Here is an 8,764-nt window from a genome sequence, read left to right on the forward strand (position 1 = left end):
CCGCCCTCATCGGCGATCGTGTCCTGTCCAGCTACGGCGGCTCTTCCTTCGGCTACAATTCCAGAAGTGGCGGCTATGCCCAGCCGCCACGCCGCCGCACCCATTTTGAAGGCGGCAGTGGGTCGCCTCGTCGCCGCACCTCCGTGAAGCGTGAGGAAGGATCTGGCTAGGCTCGGGGTAGTGCTAGGTGCCCGTCCTCGCGGATCGCTGCAATGCTACTTTTGTTTTGCTCTTTTCCTGCATCAAGAATGAAACCAGCATGGGCCCAGGGGGCGTGTATCGAACTATGGTTCCTTGGTTATATCAATATGCGTGTTGTTCTCGTGCTGTGTCGTTATTTTGCGCAAAGATAACTTAACCTAGTATACTCAGGATGTCCTCTTCCTCGCGAAGCGTTTATTTCCTCACATTCATCTTGCCTTGGTGGCCTGCATTCACTCAGGAACTGCGAGAAACTCGTTAGGAAGTGCGTTAAAAGATTTGCCGTTCATCCTGGCCCTACCCTAGAGCTTTGCGTCGCGGTACCCAAGGGGCACAGACTAGGAGAGGTGCGCCAGCTTTTGGGCTCGAACGAGGGTGGCTCGCGAGAAGGCAGAAAGGAGAAAAAATGCTCGCGAGGGCACCTGCCTAGCCCCCTCGCGAGGCATGCGAGAGAGAGAACATGAGAAAATTCGAGCCGGAAAAAATGCAGTGAGAGGCGAGGGAATCAAATCGGCAAGGAACGCCAAGGGCAAACTTTGATTGAGGAAAAGCGAGTCAACTATGAAAAGCAAATGAAAAGCCGCGTCCGGCACCTAATCTAATCTTAGTCTTCTCACCAGCGCGGAGCTAAGTGTTGTCCACTAGGCGTGGGAGGGAGCCCCAGGGCCTGAGGCCGACGCTCTTGAGACTCCGGGGCATGTACAGCCCCACTCATTATTATGTGAGAATGTCACGGGCGGCGATTCTTCACAGGCACCGGGCCTTCTTCACAGGCTCTGGGCCTTTCTTCTCAGGCTCTGGGACTTGCTTCTCAGGCTCTGGGCCTTGCTTCATGGATAGAACTTCTAGAGGTGCTGGATGTTCCAGGCGTTCTGGATAGGTATCCCGTCCTGTGACTCCAGGCGCGCTGCACCCGGCCTGGAGACATGGACGACCCTGAACGGGCCCTCCCACATGGGCGAAAGCTTGTGTGGCCCTTCCCTGGAGAGGGCCCGCCTCAGGACGAGATCGCCCACCTCGAGCGTCCTGGAGCGGATGTTGCGGCAGTGGTATCGCCGCAGCGCTTGTTGGTACCTTGCTGTCCTCAACGCGGCTTCGCGACGGCGTTCCTCCCCCAGCACAAGATCCATCCCCCGCATGGCGTCCTGCTGCATTTCGTCGAACACTAGGACCCGTGCGGAGCGATGCTTGACCTCGTGAGGAAGGACTGCTTCAGCTCCGTAGACGAGGAAGAATGGAGTCTCGCCCATTGGCTTGGTGGCGGTGGTTCGGATGGACCACAACACGGACTGGAGCTCATCGTGCCGGCCCCTGCCGCAGGCCTCCAGCTTCTTCTTGAAGGTCCTGGTCTTGAGGCCCCTCGGGACCTCCGCATTAGCGCGCTCGGCCTGACCTTTACTCCTGGGGTGGGCCACCGAAGCGAAGCAGATCTGCGTTCCAAGGTTAGCATAGTAGGTTTTCAAGAGGTTGCTAGTAAACTGCGAACCATTATCTGTGATGATGCAGTTGGGAACCCCGAAGCGGCTCACGAGGCCCTTGATGAACTTGACAGCAGAGCCGGCTAGAATGGTACGGATGGCTTCCACTTCCGCCCACTTGGTGAACTTGTCGATGGCGACGTAGAGATAGCGGTAGCCCCCTGGAGCCCGGGGAAACGGGCCTAGGATGTCCAGCCCCTAGACCGCAAATGGCCATGTGAGCGGGATGGTTTGGAGGCCCTAAGCAGGCTAATGGATTTTCTTGGCGTGGAATTGGCAAGCTTCACAGGACTTCCCTAGCTCGGCCGCGTCGTTGAGTGCTGTTGGCCAATAGAACCCACTGTGGAACACCTTGCCGACGAGGGCCCGTGATGACGAGTGATGTCCGCAGTCACCGCCGTGTATGTCAATCAACAACTCCCTTCCTTGATCGCTGGAGATGCAGCGCAGCGTGACATCGTTCGGTCATTTCCTGTATAACTTGCCGTCTTGGATACAGTATGCTGTGGCGTGCCGGGCCACGCGCTCCGCGTCCTCTTCCTTCTCCGGCAGCGTCCCGTGCATTAGGTACTCCTTGAATTCCTTGATCCAGCACTCCTCTTGGGGCTCGAGCACCAAGAGCAGCCGAGCTCCTGAGGTCGGGCCACAGGTTGGGGCTCCTGTGGACGGGGGTTGTGGGAGTTCCTCCCGAGGCTGAGTCATGCTTGAAAGAGGTGGCGAAGCTGATGGCTTGAAGAGCCGCTCTTAGAAGACGTCGGGCTCTTGCGGTTGCCACTTGAATGCTCTCCTGGCGATGTCATCGGCTTCCTTGTTGGTGCCTCGGGGCACGTGCTGCAACTCCAGACCCAAGAACTACTTTTCCATCTTGCGCACCTCCGCAAGGTAGGCCTCCATGTGCTCGTCCTTCGGCTCGTACACCTTGTTGGAAAAGTTGACGCGGAGCTGTGAGTCGCCTTTGACGGTGAGGCGCTTCACCCCTAGAGCCGCCGCAGCCCTCAGGCCAGCTATGAGGCCTTCGTATTCTGCGATGTTGTTGGAGACCTTCTCACCGTGCTGAAAACAGAGTTGCATGGCGTAGTAGAGCTTATCCTGAGTGGGCGAGTTGAGCACTGCTCCAGCCCCGCACCCTGATGCGCGAAGGCACCATCGAAACACATGACCTAGCCATCTGGTGCCTCACTTCCTGGGGAGGTGGACCGGTCTTCTCCTTCCTCAAGAGCCAGGGCATCTGTCCATTCTGCCACAAAATCGGCGAGCGCGGCTCCCTTGATGACCCTGGTACTGCTGAACTCCAACTGGAATGCTTGCAACTCGATGTTCCACTCAGCAACCCTTCCGGCTGAGTTCGGGCTCCTGAGCACCCTCTCCAATGGGTAGGCTGAGACGACCTTGATGGGGTGGCCCTGGAAGTAGTGCCGCAGCTTACGCGAGGTCACCAAGAGTGCGAGCGGGAGTTTTTGCGGCATGGGGTAGCGCGCCCTCACGTCCCGCAGTACGGTGCTGATGAAGTACATCGGGTGCTCGACGAGGGCTGGCACACTGTCGGGGCTCGGGTCCCGCGAAGATTGTGGCATATCCTGAGGTGGTGGGTTTCCTGAGACCTGACCGTCCTCAGGAGCTTCTGCAATGTTGCCTTGTTGAGCTTGGTCTTCCGCTACTAATGGCTTTGTCGCGCCTTCCCGACCCCTTGCTGCATCGGCTCTGGCTTGGCGCGGCACACCCTTGTCTTGGCGCTCCTCCCGAACTGCTACCAGCGCCGCGCTGGCGGAGTGCAGGGTGGCGGCGAGGTAGAGCACCAGAGGCTCAAGAGGCCGCGGTGCCACTATCACTGGGGGGCTGGTGAGGTACTTCTTGAGGTCTTGGAAGGCCCGGTCGGCCTCCGGGGTCCACTCAAACGGGCCCTTCTTCATGAGCTTAAAGAAGGGTAAGGCGCGCTCGCCTAGCTTGGAGATGAAATGCCCTAACGCAGTCACCCGCCCTGCTAGCTTTTGCATTTCCTTGAGGGTCTGCGGTGGGCTCATGTCTTCGATGGCCTTGATCTTCTCCGGGTTCGCCTCGATCCCTCTGTGGGATACGAGAAACCCCAATAGCTTGCCGGAGGGGATGCCAAACACGCACTTCTCCGGGTTAAGCCTCAAGTTCACTTGGTGCAAGCTCTCGAAGGTCTCCTCCAGGTCTTGAATCAACGTCCTCGCCTCGCGAGATTTGACCACTATGTCATCAACGTAGGATTCTGTGTTTCTGCCGAGCTGCCGCCCCAAGGCGATTTGCATCAACCGTTGAAAGGTTGTGCCCGTGTTGCGCAGCCCGAAGGGCATGCCGGTATAGCAGTACACCCCGCATGGTGTCAGGAAGGTTGTCTTATCCACATCCTCCACCGCCATCTTGACTTGGTGGTATCCTGAGAATGCATCCAGGAAACATAGCAAGTCGCACTCGGCGGTGGAGTCGACGATTTGGTCGATGCGTGGAAGCGGGAATGGATCTTGGGGGCACGCTTTGTTAAGGTTGGTGAAGTCGACGCACATCCGTTCCTTCCCGCCTTTCTTCGGTACTACGACGGGGTTCTCCAGCCATTCGGGGTATCGAACTTCTCGGATGGTACCTGCCGCCTCCAGCTTGCACGTCTCTTGGACGATGAAGGCCTGCTTCTCAGTGGACTGTCGTCTTGCTCACTGCTTCACGGGGCGTACGTTGGGGCACACCATCAGATGATGCTGGATTACCTCTCTTGGGACCCCTACCAGCTGATTGGACTCCCACGCGAATATCTCCTTGTTTGTGCGCAAGAACCTCACCAGAGCTTCTTCTTGTCCTGGGTCAAGGCCGATTCCTATGGTGAAGGTGGCCCTTGAAGACCCATCCTCATCGACCGGCACCTGCTTGGTCTCCGCCTTGTCCTGAGTGAATAGCTGCTTCTTCTTGGTGGACGCGGTTTCCTTGGCCTCAGGCGTACCGACGCCGGCTGGCTGTGCTGCTTCCGCGGTCTTGAAGGTGAGCCTGAGCGCCACCACGGCCTCCTTAGTATCCCCTTTGATGGTGAGGACGCCCTTGCTCCCTGGCATCTTCATGAGGTTGTAGGCCGGGTGAGTCGCTGCCATGAACTGAGCGAGAGCCGGGTACCCGAGGATGGCATTGTACGGGAGACCGATGCGGGCGATGTCAAAGTCCACTAGCTCGGTGCGATAGTTGTCTCACGTGCCAAAGGTGACGGGGAGGCGGATCTGCCCCGAAGAGTGGGCAGCTCCACCACCCACTCCTGTGAAGGGTTTGCTGAGGCCGAGCCGTTTGAGCGGCACATGAAGAAGGCTGAAGGCTTCTACGGAGAGCAAGTTGAGGCCGGCGCCGCCGTCGATGAGGGTCTTGGTGATGGCCATGTTGCAGATGGTGGGCGTGCAGAGCATCAGGAGCATCCCGGAGCCGGCGGTGGAGCCGGGGTGGTCTTCCGAGCCGAAGGTGAGGTCAGCCTCCGGTGCAGCCGAACCCTGCGGAGCCCCTGAGCGCTTGAAGGCTGCCCCAACCTGACGGAAGAAAGGTTTGACGTGGCGATCTGAAGGCGGTGCTTGGGAGCCACCCAGCAGTGACGTGACTATGTGGTGCGCCGGCACCACGTAGCGCACGGTGAAGAGGTTGCGGAGTTCCCCCCAGGATGCCACCATGGATCCCAGGAGGTTGAGCAGCCAAGCGCGCAGCTCGCCGGCGAGGGCCATGGGAAACCAGTTGGCCATGATCTTGCCGTCGCCTCCGGCCTCAAGGACGGCCTCCTCGTATGCCAGCAGGAACGGCACCGGGTCTGCCGCGCCGTCGTAACGCGGTGGCATCTCCGGCCTGAACTTGGCCGACCATTGCACTCGTCACAGAGCGGGGCCAGGGCACGGTACCCCGACTCCCTGCTGCTGGTGTTCGCCGCAGAGGTTGGTGGCGAGGCACCTGCCATGGGAGCATAGTGCGGTGGTACGGCGTGCTAGTTGGTGGAGAGAAGCCCCGGCGCACCCCTACCTGGTGCGCCAAATGTCAGATGTGGGGTTCCGGCAAACCCTTAAGGTTCCAACTCTGGGGTGCGCGTGAAGTCTTTCCTTCCCACCAATCTACGCCCTAGCTCGCTAAGATCTTGCAGACGAACTCGACGAACTCGCAACACAGAAAGACACAAGATTTATACTGGTTCGGGCCACCGTTGTGGTGTAAAACCCTACTCCAGTGTGGCGGTGGTGGATTTCCTCTAGGGCTAATGATGAACAGTACAAGGGAAGAACAGCCTCCTGAGGTTGAGGTGATCTTGAGCTCAGTGAGCTTGAGTGTGTGAGGATGGTCTGAATGATCCGTCCCCTGCTAGGGTGGTGGCTAGTCCTATTTATATTGTCCCTGGTCCTCTTCCCAAATATCGAGCGGGAAGGGAGCCAACAATGGCGGGCCAATTTGAAGGGGGACAGCTAGTACAAGCTATCCTGACAAAAGTGGTCTTCGCCTGCGAAAAGCTCTATGATGACGCCGTCTTGGGCTCCACGATGACATCTGTCTTGCCGTCCTCTTGGTCTCGGTCTCGTTGCACCAATATAGCAATCTTTGCCTGATGCCTCGGTACTCTTCGCCTGCGCTGGCCTCCTTAGCACCAAAGAGGAAACAAGGACGCCGCGCACCCTGGCGCCCGCCTAGTGTCGTGCGTCATGGCTCACGTCATGAGGGTCTCGTGAGGTTTTCCATTCCTTGATATCTCCGCTCCTCGCGAGCCTGCCTGGCTAGGCCACTCCCGAGGAGGCCTTGCGTCGTCGGCCTCGTGAGGCTTGGGCCCTCGCGAGGGTCTTGGATGCTTTTTTGGTGAAGATGGGCCATACGGTGTGCAGGCTCAGCCACACCGTGGGCCGCAGGTAGGCAAGTCTGGGGACCCCCGTTCCCAGGACACCGACAGATCGCATCCGACATAATTCTCCATCATCGATCCATTGCCTACGAGCTTTACATATATTGTTCTTCGCTTATTTACTTTTCCGTTGCTACTGTTACAATCAGTATAAAACCAAAAATATTACTTCTACCACCGTTACCACTACTATCATATTACTTTGCTACTAAATACCTTGCCACAGATATTAAGTTTCCAGGTGTGGCTGAATTGACAACTCATCTGCTAATACTTGAGAATATTCTTTGGCTCCCCTTGTGTCGAATCAATAAATTTGGGTTGAATACTCTACCCTCAAAAATTCTTGTGATCCCCTATACTTGTGGGTTATCAGCCCGGCAGGCTACGGGGTACTACATTCAGGACGGTGAGGCCAAATGACGTTTCTCTACGATGCATTTCCAGGGAACAGGGAATGAGTTGTTGGTTGGCATACATGGTAGAGACTGCGGGCACCACTCGTCGTCACACACCTTAGTCGGCAAGGCTTTCCGCAGCGTGTTCTACTGGCCCACGGCACTCAATGACGCGGTCGAGCTGGTGAAATCCTGTGAGGCCTACCAATTCCACCCCAAGCAGATCCACCATCCGGCTCAAGACCTCCAAACTATCCCGCTCTCATGGTCGTTCGCGGTTTGCGGGCTGGATATCCTAGGCCCATTCCCTCGATCGCCTGGAGGTTACCGCTACCTCTACGTCGCCATCGACAAATTCACCAAATGGGCGGAAGTGGAAGCCGTCCGCACCATCCCAGTCGGGTCAGCAGTCAAGTTCATCAAGGGCCTCGTAAGCCGATTTGGGGTCCCTAATCACATCATCATCGACAACGGCACATTGTTCACTAGCAATCTCTTTAAAACATATTGTGCTAACCTTGGAACGCAGATCTGCTACGCCTCCATGGCGCACCCCAGGAGCAACAGCCAGGCCGAACGCGCCAATGCGGAGGTCCTGACGGGTCTCAAGACCAGGACTATCGGTGTCAAAACCGGCGGATCTCGGGTAGGGTGTCCCGAACTGTGCATCTAAGGCAGATGGTAACAGGAGGGAAGGGACACGATGTTTACCCAGGTTCGGGCCCTCTTGATGGAGGTAATACCCTACGTCCTGCTTGATTGTTCTTGATGATATGAGTATTACAAGAGTTAATCTACCACGAGATCGTAGAGGCTAAACCCTAGAAGCTAGCCTATGGTATGATTGTATGTTGTCCTACAGACTAAACCCTCCGGTTTATATACACACCGGAGGGGGCTAGGGTTACACTGAGTCGGTTACAAGGGAGGAGATCTACATATCCGTATTGCCAAGCTTGCCTTCGACGCCAAGGAGAGTCCCATCTGGACACGGGACGAAGCCTTCAATCTTGTATCTTCATAGTCCAACAGTCCGGCTAGAGGATATAGTCCGGTTGTCCGGAGACCCCCTAATCTAGGACTCCCTCAGTAGCCCCTGAACCAGGCTTTAATGACGATGAGTCCGGCGCGCAGTTTTGTCTTCAGCATTGCAAGGCAGGTTCCTCCTCCGAATACTCCATAGAAGATTTTGAACACAAGGATAGTGTCCGGCTCTGCAAAACAAGTTCCACATACCATCATAGAGAGAATAATATTTCCACAAATCTAATCTACTGACACATTTGACAGCATGAATCACACCACGGCCCGGTCATTATTCGAACTGTTTTTCTCAACCAGCTACTACACACATCGCGAGGTGGCTTCCTTGGCACGTCTTGTCGAAGCAGAGATCGTGTCCCCTTATCACGGGATTCTCATCAATACGGATGCGGGTAACCCAACCGCGCCATCAATTACGGCGCTTGGGGAATAAGAGGTTTTACCAGGTGAGTGGGGAGGCACATCACCTCTTCTGCCCTTATAAAGGGATTAGGATTCACTCTTTTCACCCATGCCTTCTTCCCGATTCATTCCATTCTGCCCAGGCTCCATCGCCCAAGCGTTCACCTTCTCTACCCACAAAAGTTCTTCCAAAGGGTGCAAATCATCCCTACGGCGGGACAGATCATCAGCGGGACAGATCTGGTCAAGAAAATCAGCCACCATCTCCCGACGGCGGGACAGATCATCCCTACTCCGGAACCCCACGAGAGGGTTGTGTTCCTCCCTCACTTTGTCCACGAGCTAGGGTTTCCTCTCCACCCGTTCGTCTGTGGCATCAT

This window comes from Triticum dicoccoides, chromosome 1A (genome assembly GCF_002162155.2).
Source record: "Triticum dicoccoides isolate Atlit2015 ecotype Zavitan chromosome 1A, WEW_v2.0, whole genome shotgun sequence".
Lineage (NCBI taxonomy): Eukaryota > Viridiplantae > Streptophyta > Magnoliopsida > Poales > Poaceae > Triticum > Triticum dicoccoides.